The 14,367-nt window shown below is 53.0% G+C and overlaps 1 protein-coding gene across 3 annotated transcripts in view; it reads right to left on the bottom strand.

Moving 5' to 3' along the window:
• Positions 1-5,029, bottom strand: part of PTPRF (protein tyrosine phosphatase receptor type F) — an 82,491-nt gene extending 77,462 nt beyond the window's left edge. Inside the window, exon 1 of one of the 3 annotated variants that reach the window (XM_037500359.1) lies at positions 4,810-5,029. The gene's annotated coding sequence lies outside the window, so the exon portion shown is untranslated. Of the gene's footprint in view, positions 1-4,046; positions 4,065-4,809 lie in introns of those variants that run through there. The other 2 variants (XM_037500360.2, XM_054691678.1) reach the window with 2 other exon arrangements.
• Positions 5,030-14,367: the final 9,338 nt, after the last annotated feature.

Below are 14,367 nucleotides of genomic sequence, written 5' to 3'. Positions count from 1 at the left end.
GCCTTACTCCAGGTCACATCAGGAGCACCAGGCCTGGTGCCCGGAGACTGGACCTTTACTGAGCAGAAGCAGCACCTGGAAAGATGTTGTGCCCCAAATGGCCTTGACACGGTCAGAGAACAGACAAAGCAGGCACAGGACCTTGTACTAGAAGAGCACATAGAACACCACCAGGGCAGCGTTCTAGAACAGCACCTGGACACACACCAGTCCGGGATCAAACTGGCTTCAAAACAACCTCCAGGCAACTAGAATAACCCTCAGATGCACCACCAGCAGCAGTGCCCAGATCCACTGCAGGCCCTTAGACCTGCCCAGAGCACTCAGGACTGCTGGGAATACCCAGAGGACCAACTGGAAACAACTCAGAGAGCCTGGCAGGGTCAACACCTGATTAGGAATCATTCAGTGGCTCCAAAAAAGGCCTCAGAAGGGGCAAGGTTGGCAGCCATGATCAGGATCAGGTAAGAAGGCCTGGTCACCCCGTCACCAAGCAGGGCTCTCGGTCATCTGCCTCCTGGCTGCTGGACCAGGAGCAAGCTGCAATCCAGAGGAAGAGGCACAGAGGCAGGCCCTATGTCTGCACCAGTAACAGCCCCCCAAAGCAGCAGCTACAACACTGCCGAGGAGCCAAAATCATGGTCCACACATCTGGAGGTCGGGGATACATGCAGAGTGGGAGCATCGGGCCTTGGGAGGGTGAAACCAGGGCCTGTGTAGGGTAGGGAAAAGCAGGAAAGTAAACTCATCGAAGCTCCCATAATAGAATCCCTTTCCACCTTCCCCCAACCCGGTGTCATCCTTTAGCCTCACACCAGCCCATCTGCAGGGCAAATTCCCTGAATGACACACATAAGCCCATCCACCACGGTGAGGAATGGGGGTTGGGTTTGTTGTTAGGGGAGCTTAACAAATGGAGTTTGCCAATCTCAGCTCAAAGTTACAGCTACTTTACGGACACAGGTGCCCTAACCATAACAATGTAGTCTTTAAAGCTGCCCCCCTATTCTGATGGGGATGGGCTTGCACCCTCCCTGTTGAAAATGAGGAAGAGGGTAACCACTACTTACTGGATGCCAGGCCCTGGTTGATGTTAACTTAAACCTTCATGGGGTTGTTACCCCACGAGGCATGGGATTTTATTTGACAACTGAGAAAACTGATTCAGAGATGTTAAGCAACTTGCTCAAGGTCACACTGCTAAGAAGTGGAATAAAGTCAAAGCAGCGTGAAACTAGAATTTGGTCTTTTCATCACCGAAGCCCGCTTTCTTTTGGTGAAATGGCTCAACACTCATGGATTCTTGTCCTGTCTCAGACCTAAATTTCTTTCAAAGGTCAGATCCTCACACCTACCCACCTCCTGGGGTATTCCCACCCCCAGAGAACCTCAAATGCCTCAAGATTCTCAAAGGCAATGATATGTACAACCAGGAGTTCATTATTGGTTCCCCAAATCTACCTTCCCTCCCTAAGTCTCTAGCTCAGTGAAAATATGTGGCCTTCAGAAAAGGCCTCACTCCATAACTCCCAGGAATCTGGGTCACTTTCTCTTCTTCTCCCCTGTCCCTATAGCCAATAAATCATCCTGTCCTGATAAACATGCCTTCTAAAGGCTCCCAAACACCACCTTATCCAAGGCACCATCATCTCTCATGTGACTTCATTGTACCTCCCTCCTCCTGTCTCCATACACTTCTCATAGCCACAGAATTCTCTTCCAGAAACATAAATCCCATCAATGCATATGCCACACACCCCAGGCAAACTTTAAACTTTTGATTTCTCCCTTCTGCTCCTTAGTAAGGCATTCAAGGCCCTTTGTGATCTACTATATCTTTGAATATCCCACAAATGACAATATCCGAGTTTTTCTGATGCTGCACAGGGCATCCTTCAACTGGCAAACTCTTATTCATCCCTCAAAACCCAATTCATAAAGCCCCTGCCTCAGTCTCCTCTGGGAGGCATTTCCCCCTAAACTCTCCCCTGGCCCATGGCGTACTCCTCTAATCTTCCAACATTAGCTCAAAACTGGAGATACTTTAGGTGAGCTAATGCAGAACTCAATCTCAGCAGCTCCTCAGGGGTGAAATGCCACTTCTACACAGCTGTTAGTCTCACAGGAAACAAGGCAGCCTGCCTGAAAGAGCCTAGCCCAGTGTCTGGCACACAATCAGCAATCAATAAGGTTACTGAATTGCTCTGCATTCCCAAGATGCACTCTGCTTCCCCAGAGACCATGAGTTTCTCAAGGGCAGGGCCGGGGCTGCAAGTTTGGCCCAAGCACACAGCAGCGTCAGTCACAAAGTTCTCTCGGACGCTCACAAAAGCCTTGAGATCAGGCTGGGACTAGGTTAGGTGTCCCATTTTATGGGGGGTGAAACTGACACTCATGGAGGAAGGACCTCAAGTTCTCAAGCTGAAAATTGGAGGAGCTGTGTGTGTCCCACCTCCCCCTCACAGGGCCCCCCACAAGGACTCCCACAGTGAGGGCTGAGGGGATAAAGCTAGGGAGCACAGGCTGCTGTGTATATATTGATACAATTCTCAAGGAAAGGTTTTAGCCAGTCTGCTCTTACTGTAGCCAGCCCTCCCCACCCCCCAAACTACTTCACCAGTACGAAAACCTAACCTCCTCTCCAGCACACCCACCCTCACTGTGTTCACAGGCTTAACAGAGGGGAGGGCAAGAGCTACAGGGGGCAGGAAAAGAGGGGAGGGACTTATTTTGAAACAATTTCCTTGTTAAAGGAATGAGAGAGGGAAAAAGAAGATCCAATGGAAAAGAAAACAAAACTACAGACCTTTCAAATGGTAACGGAAAAACTCTGCAAGCAAAAATACTCAACAAAGTCTGTGCAAGACCCCTCCCCAGATGTGCACAAGGGTGCTGGGAGAGCACAGAAGTGGTGCATGGGTGTGCAAGCACAGCAGGTTTCTGAGCTCTGGCTGGTCTGCAGGCCAAGTGTGCAAGCGTGAGGGCAAGAATCCTGGGGGAGGGGGAGGGGGACTGAGTGTGGGAATGAAGGGGAGGGTGTTGAGAGTATGAGAGTGTGTGGCCTGTGCCTGGGGCTGCAGATGTGGGGGCTGTGCTTGGAGAGTTACACCTGCTCCTTCTGGAAGCCTTAGGCTTCATTCACATCATCAGTGAAAAACAGGGATTTTCTTGCTCCCTGAAGCAAGAGTTAATAAGGAGCCAAGCATAGAATTTCCTAAGGTTTCCTGTCAGATAACTCTCCTCTGGATCCCATCAGATTCCTGATGCCGCCCAAAGGACCCCGCAGCAGGCTTCCCTCTTCAGGGGATGCCTCACCATTGAGGATCCCTCTGGAACTCCCGGGTGCTTTTCCAGGCCTCCCACCCTAAAGCAATTCCCTGGATTCTCCTGGTCAGATCCCAGATCCCACACCAGGTCACTCTGATCCCAGCCCTTGTCTGTTCAGAAGCCAAAGCGGGGCCCTCATTACCATCACGCAGCAGCCCAGCCTCCCAGGCCTTGCCTCGCTGCCCCCCCATCTCCCAGGCTGGCAGCCTCGCGTCCATTTCCCAGCTCAGGCAGGTACAGTGTCCTCACCCAGCAGCCTGCTCCAACGGAGGGGCCCAGCAAGGAGGGGGGATTTGAAAAAGGGGGAGAAAGGCTGGCCCCTCCCCCACCCTGGGGTGGAAGGACCAGAGGGGCAGCATTCCAGAGAAACGGGGAGGGGGGCTGGTGGGGGGGCAGGGACTCTGGTCAGTGGGAGACAGACTCGAGGAGACCAGGGAGCAACACGGAGCGGGGGCGGGGAGGGCACAGAGATGGTGGAGGGATCAGAGACCCGGGAGACCCGAGAGACGGGGAAAGCACAGGGCCCGGGGAGCAGGCAGAGCGCCCGGGAAGGCGCCCGGAGGCCCGGGAGCGGGCACAGAGCGCCCGGGAGGCGGCGCGGGGCGGGCGGGAGACCCCGGGATGGCAGGGCGGAGGGCCTGGGACGCCGCGACAAAGGGAGACCGAGAAACAGAGACCCTGAAGGGCACCGGGACCGAGGCGCGGGCGCGGGGCGCGACCTGGGCAGAAGCGCGGCTCGGCGACGGGGACCGGGCGCTCACGCCGGCGCGGGACGGGACGCGGCGGCGACTGCGCGAACTTTCCGGAGCGGGTCCGAGCGGACACGTCCTCGCGGGACAGGCGCTCCGGGCCGTCGGGCCGCGGCCCGGGGCTGGGGGGGCACGGCCCCCCGGCCCCTCCGCCCCCCGGCCCCCCGGGCGGCGGGGGCGGGCACCCGCGGGGCGCACCGGGACCACACGTGCGCGGGGCGGCGAGCGAGCCCCGGCGCGGCGGTGCGGATCCCGCCGGCGGGGAGGGGGCGCCCGCGCGGCGGGGGCGGGGGCGCGGCCTGGACCCGCCCGGAGCCGGGGCGGCGGTGGGAGGCTGCGGGCCGCCCCCGGAGCGCGCGCGCCGGCGGCGGGGAGAGGCGAGGCGGGACCGGGAGGAGGGGAGCAAAATGCAAAAGGGAAACTTTGCGCCGGGGGGCGCGGGCTGCGGCTCAGGTGCGGCGGGGGGGGGCGCGGGGGCTGCGAGCTGCGAGCCGGCCCGCGGCGCTGGAGGGGGGCGTCTGCCGCCGGGCGAGCGCGAGGAGGCGCCGCCGGGTTGGGGGGGGGCTTAGCCGAGGCTGCGGGCGCGGCAGGTGGGGGCGCGGCCCGGCCTAAGCGGCGCCCCCAGCCCCCCGGGACCGCCTCCGGCCCGGCTGAGTGGACGCGGGGAGAGGGCGGGGGGGGTGGGAGAGGAGCGGACGCGGGGGGGCTGCAGGGGGGCCCGGGGGTCACTCACCGCCTATCCAGGGGCCGTCGGTCCGCATGTCCCCCCCAAGCCGCCGGGGCCGCCGCTCCCGCTCCTCTGCCGTCGCCGCCGCCACCGGGACCTGCTCCCGCCACCGCCGCCCGAGCCGGAGCCGGAGCCGGAGCCGGAGCCCGAGCCGGAGCCGGAGCCGGAGCTGGAGCCGCCGCCTCTCCGCCGCCGCTCCCGCCGCTCCCGCGCCAGCTCCCGCCGCGCGCCCCCGCGCGCGCCCGCGCGCCCGCGCCCCCGCCCCTGCCGTGCGCGCGCCCGCCGCGCCCCTCCCCTCGTGCACTCGCCGGCGGAGCCGCGGAGCCGCGCAGGCCTGGCGAGACCACAGCCCAACGCCGACTTCAACGCGGCTGCAACTCCGGGAGCGTTGAGCCAGAACCCCGATAAATAAGCAGGGCAGACCCAAACTCCCACACGAAGTGCAGATCCGTTTAGTAGTTCCCAGGTATAATATGGGCCCTATGCTATTCTAGGACCTCATTTCCTCCCCGTAGGATCCGATGTTGAGCCCAGACCTCCCCAAATTCATTGTTGAGCCCAAACCCCCAAACCGACCCCAAGTTGATGAAAGTAATCATTTCAATCTGAACCTCTATGTTGATCCCAACTACCAGTTCTGACTAAACCACATTAGCACCTCTGCTAGTGACGCACTAGAACCAACACTGGTCCTTAAAAAGACCTCAACACTGATGTTGAGTGCTTGATCCCTACACGAACCCTAATTTCCAAGAACTACCTTGCAATGGAACCAGCATTCTCTCTTCTGAACCCTGAGTCTTACCTAAAATTCCAACACTGCACTTCTGGTCCCAGGTCAACACCAACACACTTTCTAAATTGGGATTCCCAATGGCAACATTGGGGTTGAGTCACCAGAAAAGGACTCTAATAGATATTGATGTCAAACCCCAGCCACCAATGGGCCATTGAGGACCATAACTTGACCCAACTCTAATAAATCATCTTAGAACCCAAGGCTGATGAGACTGACTTTGCAGAAACTCCACACAAATCCCTTTCATCCCCATTCTAACCTTTCACTTCTCTGGACCCATGTTAGCCCCAACTTTAGGCCGGTGGACACTCCAACATCTGTACCAATTTCAGCTGTGAACCTGAATCAAGTCTTGAATTGGCCCCTAAGTTCAAGATTTGATGACGTCCCCCAAGCCTAATATGAAGCTTGGTGTTGAGTTTGTGACTCCTGGTTCCAAACTCAAATGCTGACCCTGTAAGTTTCCAGGCTAGACCAATAACTTGATTCCTATCAAGTCCTAATCATAGGGACCTGGTAAGTTCCAAAGCAAGAGCTACACCTGGGCACCAAAGCCCTTGACTCCGTGCCCTCCCTTCTCCAGTCTATGATGCCACCACTTAATAGTCAGACCACAGCAGCTCCCGTCCTCTCTTGGCTGCCCCCCTCATGAAAGAAGGGGGTACATATCCCAATTGCCCAAGGTTAGATGAGGACCCCTGTAGAGCCTATGATCTCTGTGGAGTCTCCTTGATACCTTGATGAGCTTGGGGATCAGTGAGAAATAAAGTCTTGGGATTGTTGGGGACCCCTGGATTCAGGGATTACAGAGGTAATGTTCTAGGGCAGAGGTAGAGGTGGAGTCTAGGGGTCAACTTTTGGTTATTACCTAATTTACAGCCTGCTTTTGCACTGGACTTGGATTCAGAAACAGTGCATGTGCGCCCCCTGGTGTTTGAAAAAGGGACGAGACTGGCTCCAGTGATTCTGGGCAAACAATTAGATCTGGATGACAAATGCATCAAACATGATTACCAGTCAGTGGTTTTTTACCCACTGGTAATTTTGGTGGACTGGAGGGGGAGGTAAGCAAATTTTATGCATCTTCAGACATTTTTGCCTGTTTTTCAAAATTGGGGAAGAGGTTTAGGTTTAGATTTTTTCCCCCCAAATTAAAAAAAAGTATGCTTTCTAGCCAATTATGCCTGCTCTTTGCTGACCTGTGAAAACAGTTCCTCCCCTTGGCTCTGATGGCCTACATTCTCCTCGCTGGCTAAACTTTCTCAGTCCTCTCAATTCCCTGCTTCTCCTGGGCACCTCCCAGACTGCCCTATCTACCCCGGCCCTTCTTCCTGGGCAACCATATGCTGATGACTTCCGCATCTCTATCTCCACCACCCCCCCTGCCCTCTGCAAAAAAACCCTCTCCAGAGCCTTTCTTCTAAGCTCAGACCCACATAACCAAGAGCCATCCTCATACCACTCCCTGACGCTCCCTCTAACTTCCTCTCTGTCCCAGCCCCGATCTGTGGCCTTTGGTGGCCCCCTCTCAGCAGAAGCACCCTCTTCACTCAGTCACGGGATGCCTGCTTCCCTGTAGCCCCCCTAGTCTGTCACCAGTCTAACTAGAGACCTGAAAAATAGAGGCTGGAGACCCTGTGACTACTCCTTGAAGGGAAGGGGGTTGAGGGCAGGGAAGAGGAAGAAGGTGGAGAGGGGGTGGGAGAGAGAGTAAGGGGAGAGACTGAGAGAGAGAGGGAATTTCTGATCTTCCAGTTTTGGTCCACACAAAGCCAAGTTGTTCGTAAAACCTCTTGTGCATTGTTAGAAACAGCACCCTTGGGACTTGCTGTGCCTTGAGTGCGTTTTGGTGCAGATTTCTGTCAATAGTTACCTATTTAGAACCACCTCTTCCTCTAGGAAGCCATCCATGATGCCTGGCCCTGTTGGGCTCTTACCTCCCACTGCCCTAAGCACCTGGTGTCATCACTGTCTGCGTGTGAGCCCCCAAGCCACACATTGTGGGTTCCTTCAGGGCAGGAGAGATGAGCCTGCCTCGTTGCAGTGGCCAGACTGGGGCCTGATGCACTCTAGGTCCTCTGTACGTATTTCTTAAAGGAATGAAAATACAGTGTTCCCTCTTCTGTGCTCAGGGACCCATCAGACTAAGTGAGCAGCTGGGGTCACCAAGCTGGGGGCTGGTCCCCACTTGGAGCTTCTGTGGGCCTGGCATGCGCTGACAAGGGGTTCGTGGGGTTTGTCCCCTTGCTCCCAGGCCCATAGCTCTGACAGCCCAACCCTTCTGCCCACCATGCCCCCATGGGCTACCAGCTTGATCCTTTGGTAACCCAACTTGCAATGCCATAAGACCTAGTTCTGGCCAAGGTCAAGATCATGAAACTAGAGGCCCAGGCCACAGGGCCATGAACTTCAGGTGGCCAAGTCTGTGAGTGTGCACAGGCCTGGAAGGAGAGGAGCCAAGGCTCTGTTTGTGCTGCCAAACTCTGAGCCCAGGGTCCACGTGAGAGGGCCCTGCTGCCCACTCCTGGGCCCAGTGGAGAGGGATGTCCTTGTGCTCATCTGTGAAGGCTGAGTGGTACCACATGGCAGCCTGTGTCTGCTGGGTTCCAGCCCCAGGGTGCAGGAGGACGAGGAGCCAGATGTCAGCTCCCATTCACTATTCACCCTTTGTCTGGATCCTGGGCCCACTGGACACTCCTCAAGCTCCTGACGTAAATGCATCTCTTAGCTGATCTAAATCAAATTAAAGTCAGCTTGAGTCCCTATCCAGATAGTGAGGATTCCAAACCACTGCTCTTCTTCACAACTAATCACACGAAGGTGCCAGAGGCCTGCACAGCAGAGATGGTGTCTGGGCTCCACAGCTTGCAGGAAAACTCTGCAGGCCACCTTCAGACACAGACTTTAGCCCCACTGTCATGGCCCCTCTCTGTCCCCCATCCGAGGTACTTCTTTTGTCCCACCTGGGTCTTGGGAAGGAACCCACAATCCCTCTATTCCAGGTTCTTTCAAGGAGGGCCTCCTCTGAAGACCCTCCAAGTTGCAGCCCTTAGTCTTGGCATTTTCAGTAACGTGACCACCTTCCTAAGGGACTGGTCAGAGTGGGAGGGGCCCGCCTAGTCTCCTGCCCTGCTTCCATCTCAGAGAATCAACTCCCAAACGCACAGGGTCTTCTCTCTCTTAGCCCACCAGAAAGAGCTCAGACACCAGAACTGCAGAATAGACCTTTTCAGGTGTGGGGTGGGAGAAAAAGGGCCAGGCCTTAGGCCACAGAAGCCTGGTGAAAGTCTTTCATTCCTTCCTGGTGAGTCACTTTGGGGGAAAATGAGAAAGGAGCTAATTTCTCAATAGCGCCCTCTCCTCAAGACTTCACCTCCAGGGTATCTGAGAAAACAGAAGCCACCAGAAGACTCCCTCATCCAAATCTACAAGCCCAGTCTCCTCCTTGGTTCCAAGGGGTGTGCACCCCACTATAGCAGGGACTGATCACCACCTGTACTCAGGATGCTTTGGCTCCCCCAGTGCTTATCTTCCCCCAACGCCTCCCCCCACCCTCTGCACCCTCTTTACTGTATTGTTCCCATCTGCTCACAGTCTTGCTCGTTTCTCCCATCCCCCAAAAGAACTTGACTCCATGTCCCCTTCCAGACGGGAAGAGATCAAGCATGTCCCCTGCAATTCCTCCAGAGCTGTTTATACAGGGAGCCCCCACTCGCTGTCTCCTGCTCACACTCAGCTCACTACAACCTGGCTTTGGGGATCAACACTCCACTGCAGTTGCTCTTGACATTATGACTATTCACCTCCATTTTGCCAGTTCCAACATCTGTGCCTGTTTTCAGCTCAGCGTACTTCTCCATGGACTGTGCTCCTTCCTGCCACCCGCTTGGGTTGCTTCAGTGCAGTGTGGACAGTCCAGCTCCTGGAGCTCCGCTTTACAGCAGCCATGCCCTATGGGCCGCTCAGGTCACCCATCATGCTGGGCCTGATCCCCATCCGGAACTGCACCTCCGTGCATCTGACTCCCCACGAGACCTGGAGAGCACGGTCCACTTTTGACTTCTGTTCTCCCGGTGTACTGTGCTCTTCTCCTTCACTTCTTCTTGTCCAAGTTAGACGCTAAGGGCCAATATTTTACTCATGCTCTTGTCAACATGGCAGCTCCTCTGCCTTTTGCCAGCCCCCAACCCCAGATGAGCCCTCCTGTCTGCCTCCTTGGGTCGTACCCAGGCAACCAAGTGACAGATCAGTGTTCACATAAATTAGAGCCACTGACAGCGAGTTTTCCCAGTCGGCTCAGAACCCCACTCTTGGCAAAGGCCATTTCCAACCTTCCCCATTTTCATTAAACCTCCAGCCAGCCCATTTCCTCCTTGATGGCAGATGGGACCTTCCTTCCTCCTTTATCAAAAGGGTTAAAGCCACAGGACAGGAACTCCCCTGGTTTCTCACTAGCGCATCCCCACATCTCCCTATCTGTGCCCTCTGCTCCCCCTATCCTCCTCCTGTCCTATCCAGAGTTTCTGCCCACCCCTGATTCCCCGGCCCCTCCTGTTCCCCAGACACCTCTCTCTGTCCATCATCCCTCCGCTCTCAGAACACTCGGTTCTACCCTCTCAACCGGCTCTTCCCCATCAACCCCCTCAACCTTCTCCGTGTTCCACTACACCCTACTGTTCAGTCAAATCTGGCTTTCCCTCCCCACCAGCCTCCCAAAATATATTTGAGCTATGTCTCAAAATTGGATGGGCATTTTTCCCAGTATTTGTTTTATTAGACCTCTAAATTACTGCATTGTTAAAACACTGGTTTTCTTTAATTCCCTTGACACCATACTCTCCTGGTTTGTCTCCTCAGTTTCTGGTCTCCTCACTCTCCTTTGCAGGGTCACCCTCTTCCAAGAGCCAGTCAATGCTCGTGTTCTGCCAGGCCCACCTCTAGACCTTTCCCCCTCTCACTGAGGACTCTCCCTGGTGATCTCATGCATGTTTACAGCTTCAATTACTGTCCCTCTGCTCATGATTCACACCTTTATGTCTCCAGCCTGGAGAAACTTGTGTCTAAGCTTCTGACCGCCAGGAACCTAGCCTGCTGTCTCGTCAACATCACCACCTCGATGTCTCAAAGGCACCTCCACCCAAAAACATCCAAACCCCAACTCACAATCGCACTCCCCGATACCTTTCCAGCGTTCTCTATCTCGGTGAACGGTGCCATTGCGCATCTAATAAGCGCACCAGAATCTTAAGAGTCATTCACCTGTGAATTTGACCTCAAGCCATCTCTCCCCTCTACTCCTATTTCTTCATCTCTGCAGATACCTGCCTGGTTCAAGCCACTGTTACCTCTTACCTGGGCTGCTACAATGGCTCCTAGCTGATCTCCCAGCATCTACTCTGCCCTTCTTCAGTCTTATCCTGTCATCCCCTATTAAAACCTTCCAGTGGCTTCCCACTGCCCCTGGGTTGGAGAGCTGGCTCCTTAACATGTCTGAATGCCTTCTCCTTGCCCATCTCCCTGCCTCATCTGCATCATGTTCCTCCAGCTCAGCTCTCTCAGCTGCACTGGCTTCCTTTCAATTTCTCAAACACACGTGTCCCCCTCCCCTCCAGCCAATCACCAGACCTTTGTCCATTCTAGTTAGAGGGTTTTCTAGTCCCACTTGCTTCACCTTTCAGCTCATTCTTCACTCTTGACTCAAGCATTACTTCCCTGGGGAAGCTTTCTCTGCCCTCAGTCTAGATCAAGCTTGTTTGTTAGACATTTTTACTGCCCTGTGTCTTCCTCATGGAGTTATATGTCCAGAGAACTCTGGGAAGCCAGCTCTATGTGGAAGGTGGGTGGAGCCCCCGGGGATTCCAGGCAATGTGGTCAATGGGATTAAAAGTGTAGAGGGACTGAGGGCCTGTTGCTGCATAGGCATACATCATGGGCACCTCCAGGTTTTCAAGAGTTCCCCACGTGCCACCAACACCTCAGGCTGTGCTGCTTCAGTCTGGAGAGCCCAGCTGCTGGGGGCCGCCTGGCACTTGGAGACACGCAGGCCTGGTCTGAACCACACCCATGGCGATTATCAGCCATCTGATCTTAGAGCAATTACTGCTCTTCTTCAAACCTCAGTTTCCTCTTCTGTGACAAGGGAATGCTATGTAGTTAACTTTGCAGCACTGTAAGAGTGACGTGAAGTTGTGTTTATGAAGGACTTCGCCAGAGTTTCACATCACAGCTTCTTGAAAATAGAAGCTATCTGACTGTTATTAGAATTAGCATAATCGAGTCTCTAATAGTGCTGGTTTGGAGAACCATGTAAAAGCTAATTCCACTGGGCCCCATATCCCAGTAATCCTCAACTCTTGTCTGAAGAGAACCTGCTTCACCAACTACCAGCCCTCTATCTTCCTTCCTCTCTCCTGATCTAACCCCACCGCTCCCTCCCCAACTTCCCTTAACCCTCCAGGAGACCACAGTGCCCTCTGAGGCACCTCCTCCAGTTCCTTCTAACTGAGGACACAGCAGGGTTACTGTGGGTCTCCACAACTAGAGAGTGAGGAAGCAGAGGCAGGGCCATCCTCCTCTCAAAGCTCTCTCAGGTCATTATCCCTCAGCCTCATGGAAAGATGCCTGCTCATTTAGGGCTCCTGCCATCTGGCCCTTGCAATTCGTTCATTCAACCAAGATTTATCGAGTACTTTTGCTTCTCTTTCTCTACCTTACTTTCTTTCAGAGAAGATTTAGGTGATTTATAAAAATCAGGTAATATAAGATGCCAGGTATATAGTAGGATATAGCAGAACTCTCTCTATTTGTGACTAAATGAGTACATTTTAAAATGGTACATAGAGGTTCACTTCGCCACAGCTCCCATTCAGAGTTGAGTTTCATCTAACATAAACAGAGAAGTGGAAGATTCCATCTTAGACCTCCGCAGAGTTGTTTGATCTGGGCCGACCCCCACGTTCTTCTCAGTTCTATGGAGATCATGCCTGGGCACCACCTGGAGCCTGGCTGTAGCTACCTCAAGAGACACTTCCTCCCTCCCCTTTGCACGAGCAAAGACGAGTTCAGGGGCGGAGCAGGCTCCTTGCTTCTTCACTGTGTCACCTTTTTCTTCTCCCCAAGACCATGATAATGAGCCCAGGCTGCCATATGTGACAGGCTGTCATGGACAGCTTAAGGGAGAGTTGCAATGCAGAAAGAGAAAGGTGCAGCTTTCCCAGAGAAAGCTGGGAAAGAGAAAAGTTACTTACAAATCAAATGTTTCTGCACAGGGCCTCCCCGGTGGCGCAGCGGTTAAGAGCGGTTAAGAGCTGGGCTGCGAAGCTGCCTGCAGCCTGTAGAGCGCCAGTTCGATCCCTGGCCACCGGCAAGGGTCCCACACGGTGTGGCAGACCTCTCCTTCCTCGCCTGCTGCTCCCCTCGGCAGTGCATTTTGTCAGTCTGCCTGTTCTGTTCCCCGCTCTGGCTCTGGTGAATTCTCTCACCCTCCCACGCTTCTGACTGTACCCAGTTCTTGTATGAATAAATAAATAAATCTTTAAAAAAAAAAAGTTTCTGCACAGCAAAGGAAACCCATTAACAAAAATGAAAAAGACAAACTACCAGATGGGAAAACATATTTGCAAATCATATATCTGATGAGGGATGAATGTCCAAAATAAATAAAGAACTAGACTCAATAACAAAAATAATTCAGTTAAAAATGGGCAGAAGAGCCAAACAGACATTTTCCCAAAGAAGACAGACAAATGGCCAACAGGTTTGAGGAAAGGCACTCAACACTGTTAATGATGGTGGTGGGGGAGGTGTAAATCAAAACCACAATCACACCTAACATTATCTGAAAGATAGAAGTAAGGGAACTCCCGTGTACTGTTGGTGGGAGTATAAATTAGTGCAGTCACCACAGAAAACATCATGGAGTTTCCTCAGAAAATTAAAATGGAATTACCCTGTGATATAGCAATTCTACTTCTGGCTATTGATTTAATGGGAACAAAAACGAAAATTCAAGAAGATACAGGCATTCTCATGTTCACTGCAGCATTACTGCTAATAGCCAAAACGTGGCAGACCCATGTCCATAGATAAATAGAGAGGTAAATATGTAAATAGATATGGATAGAGAATAAATAAACAAAATGTAGTATACACTCAGGTGCCACATCACAAGGTGTGGTGGTTCCTTCATACAGGTGTGCGGTTGGCGCCACCATCTAGGGTCATGACGGTGAACTTTATGCCAGCCACACAGTGCTGACTTGGATGCATTTCCAGAGTGTATTCATTCCCATTGCTAATGCATGCATATATGTGTGCATTGTATAATGTATGCACTGCATATATGTATATAATGTATAAATATATACACATTATATATAAATATGATATATTGTGTATATCCATTACACAATGGAATATTTTTGGCCAAAGAAAAGAATGAAATTTTATCATTTGCAACCACATGGATAGACCTTGAGGGGCATTATGTTAAGTGAAGCAAGTCAGAGAGAGAAAGACAAAGACTGTATGATCTCACTTATATGAACAATAAAAAAAAAAAACCCAAACAAATAAAAAGTTCATAGATACCAAAAATAGATTGGTGGTTGCCAGAGGCAGCAGTTGGGGGTGAGTGAGATGGGTGAAGAGGGTCAGAAGGTACAAACTTTTAGTTATCAAAGAAATAAGTCACAATATGGTGATTGCAGTTAACAAAACATTGCATATTTGCAGGTTGCTAAAATAGTAGCTAGTAAAAGTTTTCA

Source organism: Talpa occidentalis, unplaced genomic scaffold (genome assembly GCF_014898055.3).
Source record: "Talpa occidentalis isolate TD23 unplaced genomic scaffold, MPIMG_talOcc4v2.1 talOcc4.9, whole genome shotgun sequence".
In the NCBI taxonomy this organism is placed as follows: Eukaryota; Metazoa; Chordata; class Mammalia; order Eulipotyphla; family Talpidae; genus Talpa; species Talpa occidentalis.
Note: the sequence above shows the minus strand (reverse complement) of the source record. Positions and strands in the feature narration are given on the sequence as shown.